We start from the raw sequence: 22,916 nt of genomic DNA, 5'->3' as shown, positions 1-22,916 counted from the left end.
ATAATTCAATACACGTTCAGATCTAATGCCCCAGTCCTGCAAAGTCTTAAACATCTGAGTACTCCCATTGCCTTCAATGGGACTATTAAAATGTGCAAGTCTTCGCAGGACTGGGACTTGTGTTAGAAAAGCTCACCTATTTTACTTAACTTTTTCAGAGCTCCAGGCATGCAATAACTCAACAAAATGGAAAAATTTTTTCAGAGAAAAAGAAGTTTTTTTCCAGCTGTATTCTAGCCAAGCGCAGAATCCAGCTCATCCCAAACAATGTCCAGCATCTTAGCAGGGACTTAGACTACATGACCCTTGTGGTCCCTTCTAACCCTATGGTTCTATGATTCTCTATCTATGATTCTGATTCTCTATCTTTCAGTTGCTTTCTGGCTTCACTCTTGTGCCTTATCCTAGATGGGTTCCAAGTTGAAGACTTCCCTTTTTCATACTATTGATCCCTCCAGCACCCTCGTGTTTCTTTCCTCTTTCGTTGCATTGGACATGGTCAAATTTCCCTTGCTGTTAAAATATTTAAGCAATCTCTTACTTGTGTTTCTGAGAGGTAAGTGGTTCTAGCTCAGTCTCATTGACTGTGTTCCATAAAAAAATGTCCAAAATAGAGCATTTTCCTATTGGAAGCATAACCATTACAGCTGTGTGAATAATGGATTTGCCTATTCCAAAAAAAGTTTCATTTTGGGTCAAACCAAAAATGAATGTTTTTGAAATTTTTGGTGAAAAGTTAGGAAATGCATTTTGGATCAAACAAAATGTTTTGTTTCTTTGGAGTGTTTAACATTTTTGAATTTTTTAAAATAAAGCTGAAGGAAATTTTGACACAATTGTTTTGAACTGAAAAACTAAAATGTTTCATTTTGAAAATGTTGACATGAAACTGAATTTTTTACAGATTGTGGGATCAACATGAACAATTTGGCAAAACAGACACAAACTCACAAAGTGTGTCAGTGTTGTTAAATCTGCAAAGTTTTGGACAAAAAATGTCACTCAGCACTTAATAACCATGCTAAGAAATTCAGATCAGCCAGATGTGTGCACATATCAAACTACATTAAATATATTCATGGAGATGTGAATAAGTATTTTCATTGTGTGGGGCCATGTCAGCGTGTGTTTTACCTGAGTCTGATTTTGCCTAGGTTTTCAGTTGAGGAATGACCTCTTTTAAGATGTGTTACTCTTTGAATGTGGTGTGTGTTTTGCAAGTCGGACTGAGTGACACATGCAGTTTTTACTTCCCTAGTTTTGTGGGTTTCCCCAGTATCTTGGAATCATGGAACTAAAGATGAAGACCTATTAGCCCAACTAGTCCATCTCATGACATTAGGGTTCTCCAATACAGAATGTTTTCTGGTGATTTGTCCCGTATAGTTTTAAATTGCAAGTGCCACTTCTCACAGGAGATCTTCCCAATCTGACCAAGCTCCCTGTCACTGAAATTATTGCTTGGTATTTGCTAAATATCCCTTGCTTACTTTCATTGCCGTACTCCTTTGTACCTCTTTAATTCCTTTCCTAGGTTATTCCTCTCTCCCACAGCTTAGGGCTTGTCTATACTAGCAGTGCTGCTGTTCCTGTGCAGCTGTGTGGCTATAGCACTTAGTGAAGATGTTACCTACGCCAATGGGAGAGCTTCTCCTGTTGGCTTAGGTATTCCACCTCCCCAAGACACAGTAGCTATGTCAACGGGAGAAGCCCTCCAACTGACGTAGCGCTGTCTACACTGGGAGTTTGGTTGGTATAACTGCATCACTCAGGGGAGTGGATTCTCCTGAGGGATGTAGTTGTACCAAAATACTTTTGTAGCATAGATGAGGGCTCAGTGTTTAAAGCATCGAGAAGACCTATAGAAAACATACGTTCGAGAATAGCCCCAATTCAGTAATTGGTCGAGATGCAGTGTAAACAAGGGAAATGCTTATTATTTGGAAACAACTGGATTGTTACTTGGTAAAACTTGCTTAGCTACTGAGCATTTGGATTTTAGTGCTCTTGGGCTGGATGCTCCTGTCTCAAATAGGTGAAACTCAAGAGTAGCTCTCCTGAGGTCAATAGTCATTCCAGTGTGAAATAGCATAATTAAGTTTGGATTTGGGGCCTCTGAATGCACAGATGTGTACAGTTATAGGTCTTATTGCTTCTGAATATCATAAGCAGAGATGAGCTTGCACCACCATCCTAGTTCTGGACACTCCAGGATTTAGGGGAAGATTAGCTAGGGTTTTGGAAAGAACCATTATAGAAACACAGGTGAGCTACAAATTTTGAATGAAGATCTGAACACCCTTGACTTTGGGGGAAGTTGGATCCAGGTCGAACCCGTCAGCTCAGAATCCATATCTTCAAAGCCACCACCACTGTTGGCACCAGTGGACACCTTTGGGAGCCTCAGCAAGTCTGCCGGTTTTTAAATGGGCACGAAAACGAAATTACCCTTCCAAACCTGGTGACGCTCCCTTCAGATCAGAGCTGAGGAATAATTGTGGAGCTATGTGGGGAAATTCACTGTTGCTACCTATGTTGTACCTATCTCCAAAACAAATGGCAACTCTCTCCGGGGCTGGCATTCCTGTATATTTCAGTGGAACCTAGTTCACTTAAATGCAAATGAAATAATTAGTCTCATACTTTACAAGCCTTAAGAATCCCATTGGATTAGAGCTCTCCAATTTCTTTCCATCATTTTATCATTGCACTTGTCATTGCTTATTGCAAATTGCTTGAATAAGTTAAGTTTATCTTGACCAATTGAACTATAATATATCTTGTCTTCATCACAAAATGCCACATATTGATTCCAAGAAATGCACTTTTTCCAGTTAGCTTGTCAATAGATGCTATTGCTCTGTGATGCTTTTGAAGAAAAAAAATAAAGTTGAATGACCATTATCAAGGATGTTAGTTTTATTCATGATTAGAGACATTGGTTCACAGAGCAAATGGCTGACATCACTTGCTGGTGCAACTCTTTAGGAGTCTAGGAGTCTGCTCTCAAAGAGCACTGTTCAATTCCCAGCAATGCTGTGGTTTAGCAATGAGATTCCTAGTTTGGGTGGGCACAGTAGAAGGAAGTCAATGAGCAGCGTATGCTATGAAACAGTTAATGAAATAAACAGCATCACCAGTAAAGGGTGCAGGATGTTTTGACCACTCAAATAAGTACAGATTAGTGCACCAATTTAAGAAAATGCAACTGGGCCAATTCAGCACAGTCCTTAGGAACAGTCTGACCTGTGCTCAAACTTCCACTGCAATTAGCTGTGATTTTAGATTTGGACAACATATGCACTTTTATAACTATTTCACTGCTGCCAAACCGAGTGGCACATTGCTACAAAGATTTCAAATCCTGGGCCATAGAACTGGCCGGTCTGTAAGTCAAAATAAAATTTATTTCTTGCGCTTCCTATTCTTAACAATTACTTTGCATCAGTCAGACACCCATAAATGGCTACAAACCAGCCCAGTTTCTATAGGGAGGATTTACGGCAACATTGTTATAATCTGGGGAAGAGTCACCCGGCAGCCACTGGCCAAGAAAATCAGAGCTTCCCTGTATGGATAGTCTAAACATTCATACAGTATACAAGCGAATTCAAGAGAGGGGAAATACAGCCGCAAGTCAGTATATGGAAGCCTGCATACTAACTGTGTAACCAGTTTCTCCTTCACCCACCTCACCCTACAAACCTGACAGAGAGTTGTGTCCAAAACCTGCAAGCTTTTTCGGTTTGGCCTGGTCAACCTCACATGACTTTGGAAAATGGTGACATGCCTGAACAATAGAACACAAGCCTCTCTGGGTATGTGTCCTTCCTTGACCATTAACTTTGGTTTTGGGAGTCTTAACTGGGCAGTTGCTTAAATGAGTGTGTTGTTTCCTCTTAAAATGACCAGGGTGAAGGTGTTTTGCCTGCTGGTATGAAATGTAACCTATTGACCAAATGACACATTGGGAGTTTTGAAGCATTGTATTATTGCTTTTTTTTTTTTATCCCTCTGCCTGTAATCCACGATCCCTTACTACAGCAAATCCAACTATACAGGCCCCAATGGGACAGGAAAATTACAGCAAATTCCTTTAGATAGTCTTCAAAGATGATTACAGTAGCTTAACCAGACACAATAATGTTGCAGTTTCAAAAATGCAGTAACTCAGGACTTAGCAAGAGGAAAGCTATGGGCTCTCCTAAATTTCTAATGGGCTTAAAAATGCCATTTCTAGTTATGATGGCTGGCTGGTTGACTATTACCTATCTTCGGTCTCAGGCAATTTTAGGGGGAAATTCCACATTCTACAGGAAAAGGAGGAAACATTTGCCTGGAAGACTTTTTTTTTTTTTTTTTTTTTTAAGTGGCAGGTGCCTGAAGCTGCTTAGAATTGGTTTTATTAAAAATAGCCTTGATAAAGAGATGGATCTGATCTGAAGCTGATTGAAATCAATGGGAATTCTCCATAGACTTCAAGGGGCATAGAATCAGGTCTTTTGTGAGCAGAGTGAAGGAGAAGTAAGTTACATTTATCATAAGTTTCTGTAAACCACAGAGCTATCACCAACACATGTGCAGTGTGTGCATAAATAATCAAGCACACAAGACTAAGGGCTTGGCTACACTTGCAAGTTACAGCACAATAAAGAAAAGGAGTACTTGTGGCACCTTAGAGACTAACAAATTTCACTACCGTCCACACTGGCAAGGCACGTAGAGCGCTCTGTCTTCGCGGCTAGAGCGCTGCTGGTACTCCACCTCGGCGAGTGGAGAAACGTTTGCTGCGCCCCCGCTGGAGCACCGCAGCGCCAGTGTGGACACCCTGGTCTGTGAGTGCACTCTGATCGGCCTCCAGAAGTGTCCCACAGTGCCTGTTCTAGCCATTCTGGTCAACACTTTGAACTCTACTGCCCTGCCCTCAGGTAACCAACCAGCAGATCCGCCCTTTACATTCTCTGGGAATTTTGAAAATGCCCTTCCTGTTTGCTCAGCCAGGCGTGGAGTGCTCTCAGGGAATCTTTCCAGGTGACCATGCCTCCAAGTGCCACGTGATCCCCAGGATGGAGCAATGGCGAGGTGCTGGACCTCATCAGTGTTTGGAGGAGGAAGCTGTCCAGTCCCAGCTGTGCTCCAACCATAGGAATTACGATACCTTTGGGCAGATATCAATGGCCATGCTGGAAAGGGGCCATGACCAGGACGCACTGCAGTGCAGGGTTAAAGTGAAGGAGCTGCAGAATGCCTACCGCAAAGCCCACAAGGCAAACAGCCGCTCCGGTGCTGCCCCCACGACCTGCCGTTTCTACAAAGAGCTGGACATGATACTTGGGGCCGACCCCACCTCCATTCCAAGGACCACCATGGACACTTCAGAGCCCAGTGCAACAAGGCAGGAGGAGGAAAGCAGGAGCGAGGGTGCTGAAGCGGAGGAAGACACCCTGGACTCCCTAAATGCATGCAGCCAGGAGCTGTTCTCAAGCCAGGAGGAAGGTTGCCAGTCACGATGGCCGGTGCTTGCGGAAGGACAAACACCAGAGGAGGTTCCTGGTAAGCGACTTTTATTTTGGGAGGGAAGTTATTCAGTGCGGGCTCTTGGGGCGAGGAGGGTTAGGGCTTCATGCATGCCTAGATGTGGAATAGGGAGTTGATTTGCTCTCTCACATCACAGTAATTGGCCTCAGTGATCTCTTCAAAGGTCTCATCCAGAACTTGGGCAATGCGCTTGCACAGGTTTCTCAGGAGAGCCACTGTGGTCCTCGTCCCAGTAAGGCTAAAACTTGTCTGCGCCACTGTGCCGTGGGGGGCAGGGCGGACCATTGCTGCACACAGGCAAGTTGCATATGGGCCAGGGTGGAAGCCGCATTGCAGTAGAAGACCCTCCCTTGCTTCCCAGGTCACCCTCAGCAGCAAGATACCTTCCAGGGCGAACTCCTGTGGAAAATGTGGGGACAGTGTTCAGTATAGGGGCCCCCTGCCACTGTTGGCTCTTCCCAAGGCACAGAAACCCAGAGGATAGTACAGCCGTGAAACAATCAGTCATGCTTGACCCTGTGTTTACTCACCATTTTGGGGCTCCTGTGGGTTATGTGCACTCGCTCTGGGACGGGCAAATTATGCTATTGTGTAGACTGTGCTTGCCCTTGAGTACAGGGGAATCATTGCTCTGTCTGGTGTGAACAATGCTGCCTCTGTTAAGTGTTGCATTTTACCTTTATAGATGCAACCTTGAGATCTCAGCCGTCCATGTTATCAATGGCCTAGAGGCTGCAAAGAATCAGGAAGAGGCCACGTAAAAGCAAAGAGGACATGCTGCATGAAGTCATGCAGCATTCAACTAATGAAAATCGAAAAGTGCAGGAGTGGCGGGACAGCAAAAGGAGGATCCACCAGCAGAATGAGGAGTGCCAGCACAAAAGCGCAGTGCTTCGGCAGCAAAGCACGGATCGGCTGATAAGGATAATGGACTGCCAAGCAGACTCTATCCAGGCGCTCGTAGTCATGCAGGCGGAGCACTACTGCCCCCGCCCCCCCGGCAGCCCTTGTCCCAAAACTCTTTTCCTTGTGCCCCCATGTCACCTCCAACCCACTTTCCCCAACATCTGGGTTCTTACCACCACCAGCTGCCTCCAACACCTGTAGCTTTGCCACCCAGCCCTGAAAACTACGACCCTTACCCCCTTACCCACTGCACTTAACCCCCATCACCATGCAGCATAGCCATCCTGAAGTGCAGCACGCATTGCACAGCACTTCAGAAAGGAAATATGCAAATCTGTGATTGTACCGTTCCCCACCCCACCCCACCCTTTTGTGTTTCCCAAAAAGTTTTGTTGTGTTTCTTTTAAATAAATCAATTTATTAGCTTTGAAAACATTCTTTATTATTGCATAGCCTTAGCCCAGGAAAGCAACAGGCACTGCAAGTCAGTGTATCATATGTAGCAAACACAGATTCCTACCACACTTCACTCCCATGCAGGGCACCACACCAGACATTACTGTTGGCTTTCAGCCTCAAATTGCTCCCTCAAGTTATCCTTGCAGCCCCTCGCTGGGCCCCTCTAATAGCCCTGCTCTCTGGCTGTTCAAATTCAGCCTCCAGGTGTTGAACCTCCGAGTTCCATGCCTGAGTGAATCTTTCACCCTTTCCTTCACAAATGTTATGGAGGGTACAGCACATGGATATAACCGTGGGGATGCTGTTGTCAGCCAGGTTCAATTTCCCATACAGAGACCACCAGCGACCCTTTAAACGGGCAAAAGCACACTCCACAGTCATTCTGCACCGGCTCAGCCTGTTGTTGAACCACTTCTTGCTGCTGTCAAGGCTCCCTGTGTAGGGTTTCATGAACTACAGCATCAAAGGGTAAGCAAGGTCTCCAAGGATCACAATGGGCATTTCAACTTCCCCTATGGTGACCTTCTGGTCTAGGAAAAAAGTCCCAGCTTGCAGCTTCCTGAACAGGCCAGTGTTCTGAAAGATGCATGCGTCATGCACCTTTCTGGGCCAGCCTGCGTTAATGTCAATGAAACGCCCACGGTGATCCATAAGCGCCTGGAGAACCATAGAGAAATAGCCCTTCCGATTAACGTACTCTGAGACTAGGTGGGCTTGTGCCAGAATTGGAATATATGTGCCATCTATCGCTCCTCCACAGTTGGGGAAACCCATTTGTGCAAAGCCAGCCACAATGTCATGCACATTACCCGGAGTCACGGTTCTTCTGAGCAGGATGCGATTAATGGCCCTGGAAACTTGCATCAACATGATTCCAACGGTCATCTTCCCCACTCCAAACTGGTTAGCAACCGATTGGTAGCTGTCTGGAGTTGCCAGCTTCCAGATTGCAGTAGCCACCCACTTCTCCGCTGTCAGGGCAGCTCTCAATCTTGTGTCCTTGCACCCAGGGTGGGAGCGACCTCCTCACACAGTCCCATGAAAGTGGCTTTTCTTTTCCAAAAGTTCTGCAGCCACTGCTTCTCATCCCAGACTTGCATGACGATGTGATCCCACCAATCCGTGCTTGTTTCCCAAGCCCAAAAGCAGCATTCCACGGTGGTGAGCATGTCCATGAATGCCACAAGCAAACTTGTGTCATTTGTGTTACTCGAGTCCATATCATCATTGGAGCCCTCACTGTCACTTTGGATCTTAAGGAATAATTCGACTGCCAAACATGACATGTGGACCAGACTCGTCAGCATACTCCTCAGCAGTCCGGGCTCCATCCCGCAGACCGAAAGGGAAGACAGAGCGCGCAGTACAAGAAACGTTGACAGATGGCGCCAAATGTGGACGGAAGCACAGGATTGCAGGGATTCAAACCAATGCATCACGGGGCGCTGGGACAGGACCCAGAATGCCCCGTACCCTCCGCCCCCTTCCCACAAGCCACAGTGCCAGAATGGGAAGAGGTGCTCTGTGGGATAGCTGCCCACAATACACCGCTCTCAATGCCGCTGCAAGTACTGCAAATGTGGCCACACCAGTGTGCTTGTTCCTGTCAGTGTGGACAGACTGCAGCGCTTCCCTACTGCGCTGTACGAAGGCGGGTTTAACTCAAAGCGCTCTACATCTGCAAGTGTAGCCATGCCCTAAAGTTACTTAAAAAAATAAAACGGGCTTCTCTACTCATTGCTTGCACCTCCCCCGCCCCACCAGCACTGCCACTGGTTTCTAAGAACATACTACTTTCAACTTTTCCATGTGTCATTTACTCTATAAACTCTTCGGAGGTTTTACACACAAGTCAACTTCTTCACAGTACGTCTAGCCCAAGGTTAGGTGCTACTTGAGGTCATTGGATATCCGCAGATCATTTTGATTCTGAGAAACGCCTGCTGTAGTACATTAACTCTCTCTGTTCACCACTACCCTCTTTTTTGTGTGTGTGCTATAGATTAAGTTTCAGGCTTTGCAATTTCAGATTGGAGAAATGTTTAGGGCCAGATCCTCAGCTAGTGTAAATCAGTGTCGCTCCAGTCTCTTCAGTGGAGCTAGCTGAATGTACAGCGTTGAGGCCCTGGCCCTAAAACTTAAAGAAAGTTACAAAATTGCAGAAGTGAGTCTGCTCGTCAGACAATCCTTCACAAGATTAATGTGTTTGGGGGAGGGGATGGGGGTTTCCACCAACTTTCATTTCCTTTTCTTGTGTCTGTCACTTGGTGTGATCAGGAATTTCTTAAAAAGAAGTGGAATTACTATAATTCCTTTACAAGCACGTTAATAACAAAACAGAAACTGAAATCATTTCTGCTAATGGGAGTTTTGAGATGATTCTGTTCAAACTAAAAGGTCCCTTTTCAGTGGATCTCATCCCTGTTACTATAACATCTGATTTATCTAGGGTCTCTGCTATGAAGCAATTTTGTTTAAGAACCTTTCTGGGCTTCCTCAGCTATACCACTCACTCACATTACTTGAAACACTTTATAAAAATCTTGTGTGTTGATCTTAACTCATGTTACAAAGTAAACAGTGAAATGCTAGGAAAAGAAGACAGATGCTTTACTGGAAACTGGGGGCCAAAGGCTATTTTTGTTGCACAGACTCCAAATGCTTGCTGTACAATATGACATAATTATCTGAAAGTCTGTACCTTGGAGTAAAAGGAACACTATTGATTTTCATCTTTAAGAGTTACTGAAAACCAAAAGGAAAGGGAGCTAGGGAGCGTTAAGTTCCAGGTAGAGTAAAACTGAGACAATGATGACTGCAATGAAGGAAAGCAGATGGGCAGCCAAAATGTCTGGGTAACTTTAAAGCTACATAATTCTGTACCAGCAAACTTCGGGGAAACAGTCAAGTTCGTTTTCCAGGAAGAGATAATAACGTAGAAACCTCTTTCTTGTGGCTTTCTTTAATCACATGCAGGGATGGTGTTAAAAGCAGAGCGCACACACACACACACACAGTGACACCCGCTCCTTTTGAACTACAAGAGACCAGCACATCCCTGGCTCATCTCTAAATGGGAGCTTGGCTGAAAGTTACATTCAGTTAGTGTGTGGGGCTGACCTGCTGAACCCCTTTTAAAAATAACCTTTTTGTCTGAGTGATCCCAGAACTATGGGGTTCAGTGAACGCTCAGAACCAAGGAGTCAGACAAAGAGCTGCTTCATTCAGTGTTTGAGTTCAAACTCGCTGTGTAAATCAAAATCTTCACAGTGCCCTTTCCAGACTCTGTGTCGGGAAAGCTCAGCCCTTAAAGTCACAGGCCCCAATACCAGGAACAATTAAAGTTATCAGACAAGAAAGCTCCAGAAGTCTGTGGAACGGAGCCCAGCAGAAGGGTACACTTACCACACACATCTGTCTCTCCTAATTCAAATGCATATTTTACAGAATATGCCTAGATCCAATTAAAATACTTTAACTAGCTTAAAAAGGCCATTTATCTAGAACTGTTTCTGCAGCTGGGGAAGGTAACCTGGGAGACATTTTAATGATATACTGTTGTATCCTTTTCCATTGCAGATTTACAGGTCTCTGTCTCCTCTCAGACAGATTTATTGAGCTGTCACTTTGTCAGTGAAGGATCAGGAATAAATCCTCTGTCTTTCTCCCCTCCCTAGGTGCTCAGGTCCCCAGATGCTGCAGAACCAGCATGGTTTGCTGCTGTATGTGTTAGATTTGGGTGTGTACCCCCTGCGCTGTCATGTCATGCTGCAGGCAGGAATACAGAGGCACATATAGTTACAACAGAGGTAAGTGCTTTCTTAATGGCAACCTTGGAAGTGACAATCAGCTTGGGTAAAGAAAGACCAACAGTATTAAGTATCTTCTATCACAGAGACCAGCTCCCAGGCACTGACATGAAGAAGGATACGAAGGAAGGAGCCAGGGTGAAGAAAGTGGATCTGCTACTATAAAGATCCACTGGAGACACTGAGTGGCGGGAGCTAAACAGCAGACTTGTCATCCCTTCCTCAGAGTTCCATAGCACAACTTGGCTGCCTGGAGAAGCAATTGTCCCAAAGTGACAAAACTGGGTGTGTAAGGACTGTACTGAGGGGTTCCTCTGAGCAAATGCCATCTTTGAGTGCCCTATATGATCCGTGCACAATGCAAAGTTTGGAGCAATGTGGGGACTTCCTAGCTGTGGTGGATCCAGGATTTTAAAAGGAGTCCAGTAGCAAGACGAAAGGTTGTCCTAGTGGTTGTCTCAACAGCTGTAGTGCAAGTAAACAAGGATGAATTGATCTAAAGTTCCGTGGGCTGCCAATGAGCAAGTTACACCAATCAACCACTAACATAGAGTAATCCACAACATTTAGTATGAAAATCAGGTAAGATAACTAAGTACTGTGAAGAAGGTTAGTCTTGTTTCTTCCTTTCTTCTGACATCTTCCTCTTTTTCTGGAAACTTAATATTGTCTCACATGCCTGTTTGATGGACAAGCTCCAAAACATTTGGACAGGCATCCAAACCCAGCCATCTCGAGTCCCTGCATGTGCTGAATGTCGACCTCTTGACCTTTCCTTCTCCATACAGACTGTTCTGGCCCTCCTTCCTTTCATGCACCGAGGGCCTAATCCAAATATATGGAAGTCAATAGAAACTTTCCCATTGACATCAATGGGCTTTTGATCAGGTTCACGGTCTCTAATTCAGCCCCTTCCTCCTGGAATTTCTGAAATTCCCTGCTGGCTGGTGCAACACACTCCCATGCCCAATAACAAAGAGGAAAGTTTCCCGCAGGATCCTGAGTCCCCAGGCCAGTCATTATGCCACTCCCCACAGCCTCACTCAATGTGACATGCACTGCACAAAACGCAAAGCGAGACAGACCCAGCCTAAAATACTTGCAGTCTACAACCCTGGAACGAACTGTGGACAAACACACTAACGCGGTTCCCCAAAAACCTTCCGTACTCTAAATGCAAAAAGGCTTCTTTGACCCTCAGCAAGAACTCGCAACGTTTTGCATCCTCTCTTGGGTCTAGTTTTGCAATTGCTAATCTGGAAATCTCCACTGACTTCAGTGGGAATTTTGCTTGAAAAAGGACTGAGTAAGGATTGCAGGAATGGGGCCTTACTCATTAATTGCTAGTTAGCACAGTTCTCTGTAAATCTGAAATCTCCCTGGATTAACTCAATCATATGTTTCTCTGGCTCACTCTTGTATTTTCCTCCATAAATTTTTAGCTCTGATTATAACTGGCTTATGATTTTTTCCCCCAATGAAAATCAAAGTTTAACAAGACTAACTTAACCATTCCACATAGCATTACTGGAGAGAAAGTTTGCCACTCTACTCCTCTTCCATCAGACTTTTCACAACAGTAAAGTTGTGATTTGTTAGATCTTAGTCCCTAAAAATGTCTTTGATGAATACTGATATAGGGTTTCTGCTTTACAGTTCAAAGCAGAAATGATTTTCCTCCCAGTCCTTCAGGCTTGGCTCTCTCTCTAAAGAGGTTTTCTTTTGGTGACAGCATCAGCAAATCTGTTCTTTAAATATTTCAGATTGTTTAGGTGTTCCCTGCCTCACTGTTAATGGAGGAGGCTTGATGTGTGCTTTGCCAGCTATTAGATTTCCAGAAATCCTTCTCTTTACAAAAAGACCAGTCAATATAAAAAACTGGAGCCTGTAAGACCATTCAGGGAGTCTTCCTGCAGCTGTGCTCTACATTACGAAGTTTCCATATGTTTTACTGAGTTCCAGCATAGCTGATTTGTCCCAGCTGACAGACACTACTTCCTGGTGCTGACAAGTAATCACCCTTGAGGAGTACTTTAGAAAGACCTTTTAGACCTTTCTTTAACAGCAGAAATGCGCTGGTGGATTAAAGCGAACAGCACCAACAAAACAAACTGAAATCCTAAAAATCAGTCTAATTCTGTTTTCAGTTGCATGTGCAGGCCCCAGGAAGACCACAGAAGCAGTATGTTTATGTCTGAAGGAAGAATGTGGCCCTGGTTGTGTAAACATAACTTGCAAAAACATTGACTTGGGTGGACCTGTGTAACTCATTAAGATATTTAAAGGTAAAATGCTCCCCTCAGTTGTACATGTGCAAACCCACTGATTTCAGCAGAATTGTGCTCAGTGTACCTACCAGAGGGCAGAATTTGACCGTCTGTGTTAGGCCACTCAGACATGGCTGAAGAGCACCCTGCGTGTGCTATTTCTCTTATAGGAAGTACTTGACTTGGAACCTTTTGATTCCTGGTTCATTGAAAAGGAGCCACAGAGAACTGTGCAGTTGGCTAGCAGGAGAGGAGCAATTCCATTGACAAGAAAGCAAAACGCAGGATGGCTCGAGGGTTACTGTCCACGCCTGATTAAGACTTAGCTGGGAGAATACATTTTGGTTCAAGGAGGTACAAAGAAGGGCTGGTTTCTGGCCCTAACTCTGAGGGGAAAAACTAGTCTGAACAGGTCCCAGCCTTTTTATTTTGGGCACAGAGACGCCATGCGGCTTTGGGTCAGAGTCCGCCTTTTTGACAGGTGTTCTCTCCCCCCCACCACCTGACCCCAATCCACCTCACCTTTCAATATCACGCAATCCAAGTGTCATAAATGCTTTAGAATTGTGTATCCAAGGCACTGCAATGACTAGCCCTGCATTATTCATACACGCTACCAGAGAGATGGAGAGGAAATACACAAGCATAGGAGGAGATAGAGGAACTATTTGTCATGTATTAATGATTTGGAATTGAGCCACAGATGAATTATATGTTATTTAAAACAAGTGAGAACATTTCTCAGTCCAACTCCCCATTCTGGGTGTGTTACTGGGAACTGTAGCTTGTTTTATTTTCCTAGAAGCCAAGAATTCACAGCTCTAAAAGGCACATGGCATTCTATTCCCATCCTGCCCCTCCTGCTGAGCCACTGATACCACCTCATTGACCTGGCCTCATTTTTAAAAAATAAAATGTGGTTAAGGCTCTATCCTCACATTTCTTTAGTTGGCAGGGATTGCTGGCATTGTACCCTTTCTGGACACAGGGAGCAGAAGTCGTAGAACATTCCTTGGAATTATTAGGATTAGATGTGGATCTGAACAAGACCTCCAGATCCAGACAATCACAGCCTTTGGGATTCAGGCTTTAATCAGAATGATTACAAGATCTAGTTAATATCTGTGAAGCACTTGGAGTACAGAATGCACTGTACAAAGACTAAATATGGTCATAAGCCACATGATCAGCTACACAGCTAAGAGGGAGTTTAAAAAAAAAGCCCATTACATCATCAACATAAGAGTAAAGATGCACACATTTGTTGCGCAACACAGCTGAAAATTTCCTTCATTGTTTCCCTCATTTCCCTATGGACTTGCTTCACCTACCTCTGCTTCTCATCTCATGTGCAATAGGGCCTCTCTGTTGCCTTCCCTGATGAGATCAAAATCAAGCTCTCTCTCTCTCTCTCTCAGCCAGTGACTCTTCCTATATTATCCAGTCTCAGCTGGTCTGTATTTTCCCCCCTTTCTGCCATTGTATTTATTTACTTATGGTGTTAACTGTGGAGACCCTATGGGAGGGGACAAGTAGAGAGGAAAACACCACAAGGTTTTCCTGGTAGATTTGTTCCCTAATGAGTGGGGATCTTCCACATACACAACAGGCCTCTGGGCTGGCCCCCAAACTTCACGGAGTCTCTGGATTTGTGAACCTCAGGTGGCAAGGGAATGAGCAGGAGCCTAGAGCCCCTATGCCACTACACTTTCTCCAGCGCTCCACTGCCTTGCTCCCTGGCAGCATGGTCCCAATGTAGCAGCTCTTACAAGACTTTTGAAGATGCCACAGGATTCCCCCTTTAAAAGGGAATTCCCACCTCAGAGGATATGTGTTCATGGAAAGAAATAAGGCTGCATGACATTTCTCCTCAGAGGTCCATGAGTCCTATGGGGGGTGGGGTAGGGGAATGTGATATGTAACCCCCTTACCCAGCCTAGCCCACCCACTCAGCCGTGTTCCAGCAATGAGCTCTATGCAGGATATAAGATGCTGCTGTGGGGAAAGCTGAGCCCTCATCCACATGGGAAGGAAGATCAGCATGTGGATGTTGGTCAGAATCTGGCCCAGTTATTTAACTGTAAAGGATTGTAGTGTATCAGTTGCATCAAATGCAGTCTGTGGAGTAAGGTTATGTGGTAGAGCAATCCTTCCTGTGACCAGACCTAGAGCCACAGTCTCTCAAGTCTCAGTGGAGTTGTTTGCACAAGGATTGCAGGCCAGTTCTTGCCTACAGACAGCCCCCCAACCTGAAGCAAATACTCACCCAGCAACCACACACCACACAACAGAACCACTAACCCAGGAACCTATCCTTGCAACAAAGCCCGTTGCCAACTGTGCCCACATATCTATTCAGGGGACACCATCATAGGGCCTAATCACATCAGCCACACTATCAGAGGCTCGTTCACCTGCACATCTACCAATGGGATATATGCCATCATGTGCCAGCAATGCCCCTCTGCCATGTACATTGGCCAAACCAGACAGTCTCTACGTAAAAGAATAAATGGACACAAATCAGATGTCAAGAATTATAACATTCATAAACCAGTCGGAGAACACGTCAATCTCTCTGGTCACTCGATTTCTGATCTCAAAGTGACTATCCTTCAACAAAAAAACTTCAAAAACAGACTCCAACGAGAGACTGCTGAATTGGAATTAATTTGCAAATTGGATACAATTAACTTAGGCTTGAATAGAGGACTGGGAGTGGTTGAGTCATTATACTAAATGAAACTATTTCCCCTTGTTTATTCCTTCCCCCCCCCCACACACACACACAGTTCCTCAGACGTTCTTGTTAACTCCTGGAAATGGCCCACCTTGATTATCACTTCAAAAGGTTTTCTCTCCCCCCACCCCACTCTCCTGCTGGTAATAGCTCATCTTAAGTGATCCCTCTCCTTACAATGTATATTTTTTCATGGTCTGTGTGTATATAAAATCTCCTCACTGTACTTTCCACTTTATGCATCCGATGAAGTGAGCTGTAGCTCACGAAAGCTTATGCTCAAATAAATTGGTTAGTCTCTAAGGTGCCACAAGTACTCCTTTTCTTTTTGCGAATACAGACTAACACGGCTGCTACTCTGAAACCTGAAATGTAAGAGTGGTAGAGTAAAAGCAAACAAACCAGGAAAGCTAAGAGGAAAACTCAGACAATGTTGCTGCCAGGTTGTTACCTGGAGTTATTTCAACCCAAAGCTCTTGGTAACTTTACGCGGTGTGAGGTGGTGTCAGGAAATAAATCAAGGGAGACACAGCCGTCCAATCGGTAGAGGGCTGGCACAAACAGGATAATACAAAAGTGCCTTCACTTAAAGCTATACTTCACTTAGTCTCAAGCACTTACATACCTTCACAACAGGTTAGTAAAACACCCCGAAGCCTCAATAATTACCGAAGTTGGGTGTGGCTCTCAAGTGACACAGCGGCAGCCTTCCGATGGCCAATCTTCCATCTGCGGGTGGGGACCACAAGATGTATCTAAAGGGAGAGTCGCTGAAGACTCCAACTATCCAAAACTTTCTTCCCTTATTTATTCGTTAGTTTTACAATAACACGTCACTCAAAGAAAACTTAAGCAAGCAATTTCAAAGGTTAAGCAAGAGGTTTCTTTCTGATCATCAACTAGCCAGATGTGTTTTTTCAAAGTTTGCATGCCTTGAGACCCTCACAGATACATCCCTGTGGGCACATATAGACAAACTTACTGTTTTCCTAAAATGCATATCTCAGCAATTTCAACAGAGATCTCATCAGGAAGGACGCGGGGTCAAGCTGCCCTTTCTGTGGCACCCAAACCCCCACCCTTCCTGACTCAGTCATTCTAAGGCTGCTGCACTTACGGCCTGCTAGCTTGGCTACTTTTAGCAATAAGCAGTAGTGGTTTGGGCACTTTACTGGTCTGCCAAGATCTCCCAGTACAAGGCAAGTCCTGAGAAAGTTAAAGCCTTATGGATGTTAATCATCAAATATGAAATTCCCAATCCAAATGCATCCAGGGAACTTAATCAGATTTTCACTAACCACAAAGTGAGGCAAAGAATAGAAACAAAGTCTTCAGATAAAAATCTTACTAATGCCTGATATACATAGATCCTAATCTAGCTAAGAAGAAACAACTCAGTTCTGCTAAAAGTCAATTTTGGGGGCCGAGAGTAGGGGCACCAACAAGGTGTAATAATAATTTAATCCAAAATTGACCTTTGGCTAAGTGGGAAATAAGAGCAAGTTATAGGTCCTGACTCCTGACCAAATGCATATTTCTCTTAATTGACTCATAAGACTTCTGTCTGTGCAGAGCCCAGATGTGGAAATGTGGCCATTTTTTAATTTCTCATTCTCTACCACCTGAACTTCCTGTCAGCTAACAGCATCCTGTCTTTATTACTCCTACTACCACCATCATCCCTTACTAGTCAAGACTGATTAATACTGTCCAGGCAGCTTTATTTGATGTGATAACCAATCAGATAATCCCCTCGAGTGAAAACAGGGCTCTCTTTTAGCTCTGGAAGGGCAGCAATCTGCAGTATATTCAAAAAGTGTTGGTCTGTTGAATTAGCACCGTGGGCCAGATCTTGCTGCCTGTAACGTCAATGGCAAAATTTCCACGAACTTCAATGGGAGTAGAGTCTGTCCCGTAACACAGATGGTTCTCTAAGAATACCCATTGTTACGGGGGTGTTTTTTTTAAAAGGGGGGTCTGCATGTAGGTAGGTAGGTAGAGTGCCCTGAGAGGGTGCTCAAGAATATACAGCATTGTTTCTGGGTTTTGTTGAAGCAATAAAACTTCTTGGTGTTGTGCTCAGCAAATCGCTTTTTGTGTGCAACTCTGCACATGGTGCTCTTACCAACCATTTCTCTTAGCACATTGCTTGTTCCTTCTCATCACAGGTGAAGACACATTAAAGACACTATCCTTTCCCAAAAGAGCTTCCTTGCAAAGTTGGTGAATAACTGGAGAGAGAAAAGAAAAGGAGGACTTGTGGCACCTTAGGGTATGTCTACACTACGAAATTAGGTCGAATTTATAGAAGTCTGTTTTTTAGAAATCGGTTTTATATATTCGAGTGTGTGTGTCCCCACAGAAAATGCTCTAAGTGCATTAACTCGGTGGAGTGCTTCCACAGTACCGAGGCTAGAGTCGACTTCCGGAGTGTTGCACTGTGGGTAGCTATCCCACAGTTCCCGCAGTCTCTGCTGCCCATTGGAATTCTGGGTTGAGATCCCAATGCCTGATGGGGCTAAAACATTGTCGCGGGTGGTTCTGGGTACATATCGTCAGCCCCCGTTCCCTCCCTCCCTCCGTGAAAACGAGGGCAGACAATCGTTTCGCGCCTTTTTTCCTGAGTTACCTGTGCAGACGCCATACCACGGCAAGCATGGAGCCCACTCAGGTAACCATCACCGTATGTCTCCTGGGTGCTGGCAGACGTGGTACTGCATTGCTACACAGCAGCATCAACCCATTGCCTTGTGGCAGCAGACGGTACAGTACGACTGGTAGCCGTCATCGTCATGTCCGAGGTGCTCCTGGCCACATCGGCCAGGAGCGCCTGGGCAGACATGGGCGCAGGGACTAAATTTGGAGTGACTTGACCAGGTCATTCTCTTTAGTCCTGCAGTCAGTCCTATTGAACCATCTTATGGTGAGCAGGCAGGCGATACAGATTGCTGGCAGTCCTACTTTACCATCTTCTGCCAGACAGGCAAGAGATGAGGATGGCTAGCAGTTCTACTGCACTGTCTTCTGCCGAGCAGCCATGAGATGTGGATAGCTTGCAGTCCTTCTGCACCATCTACTGCCAGCCAAAGATGTAAAAGATAGATGGAGTGGATCAAAGCAAGAAATAGACCAGCTTTGTTTTGTACTCATTTGCTTCCCCCCCACCCCCGTCTAGGGGACTCATTCCTCTAGGTCACACTGCAGTCACTCACAGAGAAGGTGCAGCGAGGTAAATCTAGCCATGTATCAATCAGAGGCCAGACCAACCTGCTTGTTCCAATAAGAACAATTACTTAGGTGCACCATTTCTTATTGGAACCCTCCGTGAAGTCCTGCCTGAAATACTCATTGATGTAAAGCCACCCCCTTTGTTGATTTTAATTCCCTGTAAGCCAACCCTGTAAGCCATGTCGTCAGTCGCCCCTCCCTCCGTCAGAGCAACGGCAGACAATCGTTCCGCGCCTTTTTTCTGTGCAGACGCCATACCAAGGCAAGCATGGAGGCCGCTCAGCTCACTTTGGCAATTAGGAGCACATTAAACACCACACGCATCATCCAGCAGTATATGCAGCACCAGAACCTGGCAGAGCGAGGCCGGGCAAGTAGGCGACGTCAGCGCGGTCACGTGAGTGATCAGGACATGGACACAGATTTCTCTGAAAGCATGGGCCCTGCCAATGCATGCATCATGGTGCTAATGGGGCAGGTTCATGCGGTGGAACGCCAATTCTGGGCTCGGGAAACAAGCACAGACTGGTGGGACCGCATAGTGTTGCAGGTCTGAGACGATTCCCAGTGGCTGCGAAACTTTCGCATGCGTAAGGGCACTTTCATGGAACTTTGTGACTTGCTTTCCCCTGCCCTGAAGCGCATGAATACCAAGATGAGAGCAGCCCTCACAGTTGAGAAGCGAGTGGCGATAGCCCTGTGGAAGCTTGCAACTCCAGACAGCTACCGGTCAGTTGGGAATCAATTTGAAGTGGGCAAATCTACTGTTGGGGCTGCTGTGATGCAAGTAGCCCACGCAATCAAAGATCTGCTGATATCAAGGGTAGTGACCCTGGGAAATGTGCAGGTCATAGTGGATGGCTTTGCTGCAATGGGATTCCCTAACTGTGGTGGGGCCATAGATGGAACACATATCCCTATCTTGGCACCGGAGCACCAAGCCGGCGAGTACATAAACCGCAAGGGGTACTTTTCAATAGTGCTGCAAGCTCTGGTGGATCACAAGGGACGTTTCACCAACATCAACGTGGGATGGCCGGGAAAGGTACATGACGCTCGCATCTTCAGGAACTCTGGTCTGTTTCAAAAGCTGCAGGAAGAGACTTCATTCCCAGACCAGAAAATAACTGTTGGGGATGTTGAAATGCCTATAGTTATCCTTGGGGACCCAGCCTACCCCTTAATGCCATGGCTCATGAAACCGTACACAGGCAGCCTGGATAGTAGTCAGGAGCTGTTCAACTACAGGCTGAGCAAGTGCAGAATGGTGGTAGAATGTGCATTTGGACGTTTAAAGGCGCGCTGGCGCAGTTTACTGACTCGCTTAGACCTCAGCGAAACCAATATTCCCACTGTTATTACTGCTTGCTGTGTGCTCCACAATATTTGTGAGAGTAAGGGGGAGACATTTATGGCGGGGTGGGAGGTTGAGGCAAATCGCCTGGCTGCTGGTTACGCGCAGCCAGACACCAGGGCGGTTAGAAGAGCACAGGAGGGCGTGGTACGCATCAGAGAAGCTTTGAAAACCAGCTTCATGACTGGACAGGCTACGGTGTGAAAGTTCTGTTTGTTTCTCCTTGATGAAACCCCCTACCCTTTGGTTCACTCTACTTCCCTGTAAGCTAACCACCTTCTTCTCCTCCCTTCGAACACCGCTTGCAGAGGCAATTGTTGCTTCACATTCATGCATTCTTTATTCATTCATCACACAAATAGGGGGATGACTACCAAGGTAGCCCAGGAGGGGTGGTGGAGGAGGGAAGGAAAATGCCACACAGCACTTTAAAAGTTTACAACTTTAAAATTTATTGAATGCCAGCCTTCTGTTTTTTGTGCAATCCTCTGTGGTGGAGTGGCTGGTTGGCCGGAGGCCCCCCCACCGCGTTCTTGGGCGTCTGGGTGTGGAGGCTATGGAACTTGGGGAGGAGGGTGGTTGGTTACACAGGGGCTGTAGTGGCAGTCTGTGCTCCAGCTGCCTTTGCTGCAGCTCAACCATACACTGGAGCATACTGGTTTGATCCTCCAGCAGCCTCAGCATTGAATCCTGCCTCCTCTCATCACGCTGCCGCCACATTTGAGCTTCAGCCCTGTCTTCAGCCCGCCACTTACTCTCTTCAGCCCGCCACCTCTCCTCCCGGTCATTTTGTGCTTTCCTGCACTCTGACATTATTTGCCTCCACGCATTCATCTGTGCTCTGTCAGTGTGGGAGGACAGCATGAGCTCAGAGAACATTTCATCACGAGTGCGTTGTTTTTTTTTCTTTCTAATCTTCACTAGCCTCTGGGAAGGAGAAGATCCTGTGATCATTGAAACACACGCAGCTGGTGGAGGAAAAAAAAAAGGGACAGCAGTATTTAAAAAGACACATTTTATAAAACAATGGCTACACTCTTTCAGGGTAAACCTTGCTGTTAACATTACATACATAGCACATGTGCTTTCGTTACAAGGTTGCATTTTGCCTCCCCCCACCGTGTGGCTACCCCCTCAACCCTCCCCCCTCCCCGTGGCTAACAGCAGGGAACATTTCTGTTCAGCCACAGGCAAACAGCCCAGCAGGAACGGGCACCTCTGAGTATCCCCTGAAGAAAAGCACCCTATTTCAACCAGGTGACCATGAATGATATCTCACTCTCCTGAGGATAACACAGAGAAATAAAGAACGGATGTTGTTTGAACGCCAGCAAACATACACTGCAATGCTTTGTTGTACAATGATTCCCGAGTACGTGTTACTGGCCTGGAGTGGTAAAGTGTCCTACCATGGAGGATGCAATAAGGCTGCCCTCCCCAGAAACCTTTTGCAAAGGAGAGTACATCCAGGAGAGCCGCGAATGCCAGGGCAAATTAATCCTTTCACATGCTTGATTTTAAACCATGTATAGTCTTTTAAAAGGTACACTCACCGGAGGTCCCTTCTCCGCCTGCCAGGTCCAGGAGGCAGCCTTGGGTGGGTTCGGGGGGTACTGGCTCCAGGTCCAGGGTGAGAAATAGTTCCTGGCTGTCGGGAAAACCGGTTTCTCCGCTTGCTTGCTGTGAGCTATCTACAACCTCATCAATCATCATCATCATCATCATCTTCTTCGTCCCCAAAACCTGCTTCCGTGTTGCCTCCATCTCCATTGAAGGAGTCAAACAACACGGCTGGGGTAGTGGTGGCTGAACCCCTAAAATGGCATGCAGCTCATCATAGAAGCGGCATGTTTGGGGCTCTGACCCGGAGCGGCCGTTCGCCTCTCTGGTTTTCTGGTAGGCTTGCCTCAGCTCCTTAAGTTTCACGCGGCACTGCTTCGGGTCCCTGTTATGGCCTCTGTCCTTCATGCCCTGGGAGATTTTGACAAAGGTTTTGGCATTTCGAAAACTGGAACGGAGTTCTGATAGCACGGATTCCTCTCCCCATGCAGCGATCAGATCCCGTACCTCCGTTCGGTCCATGCTGGAGCTCTTTTGCAATTCTGGGACTCCATCATGGTCACCTCTGCTGATGAGCTCTGCATGGTCACCTGCAGCTTGCCACGCTGGCCAAACCGGAAATGAGATTCAAAAGTTTGCGGTTCTTTTCCTGTCTACCTGGCCAGTGCATCTGAGTTGAGAGTGCTGTCCAGAGCGGTCACAATGGAGCACTCTGGGATAGCTCCCGGAGGCCAATACCGTCGAATTGTGTCCACAGTACCCCAAATTCGACCCGGCAAGGCCGATTTAAGCGCTAATCTACTTGTCAGGGGTGGAGTAAGGGAATCGATTTTAAGAGCCCTTTAAGTCAAAATAAAGGGCTTCATCGTGTGGACGGGTGCAGGTTTACATTGATTTAACGCTGCTAAATTCGACCTAAAGTCCTAGTGTAGACCAGGGCTTAGAGACTAACAAATTTATTTGAGCAAAAGCTTTCGTGAGCTACAGCTCACTTCACTGGATGCATGCAGTGGAAAATACAGTGGGGAGATTTTATATACACAGAGAACATGAAA

The sequence above is a fragment of the Natator depressus genome, chromosome 10, assembly GCF_965152275.1.
Source record: "Natator depressus isolate rNatDep1 chromosome 10, rNatDep2.hap1, whole genome shotgun sequence".
NCBI classification, from domain to species: domain Eukaryota; kingdom Metazoa; phylum Chordata; order Testudines; family Cheloniidae; genus Natator; species Natator depressus.
The sequence above is the reverse complement of the archived record's forward strand: the minus strand, read 5'-3'. Positions refer to the sequence as shown.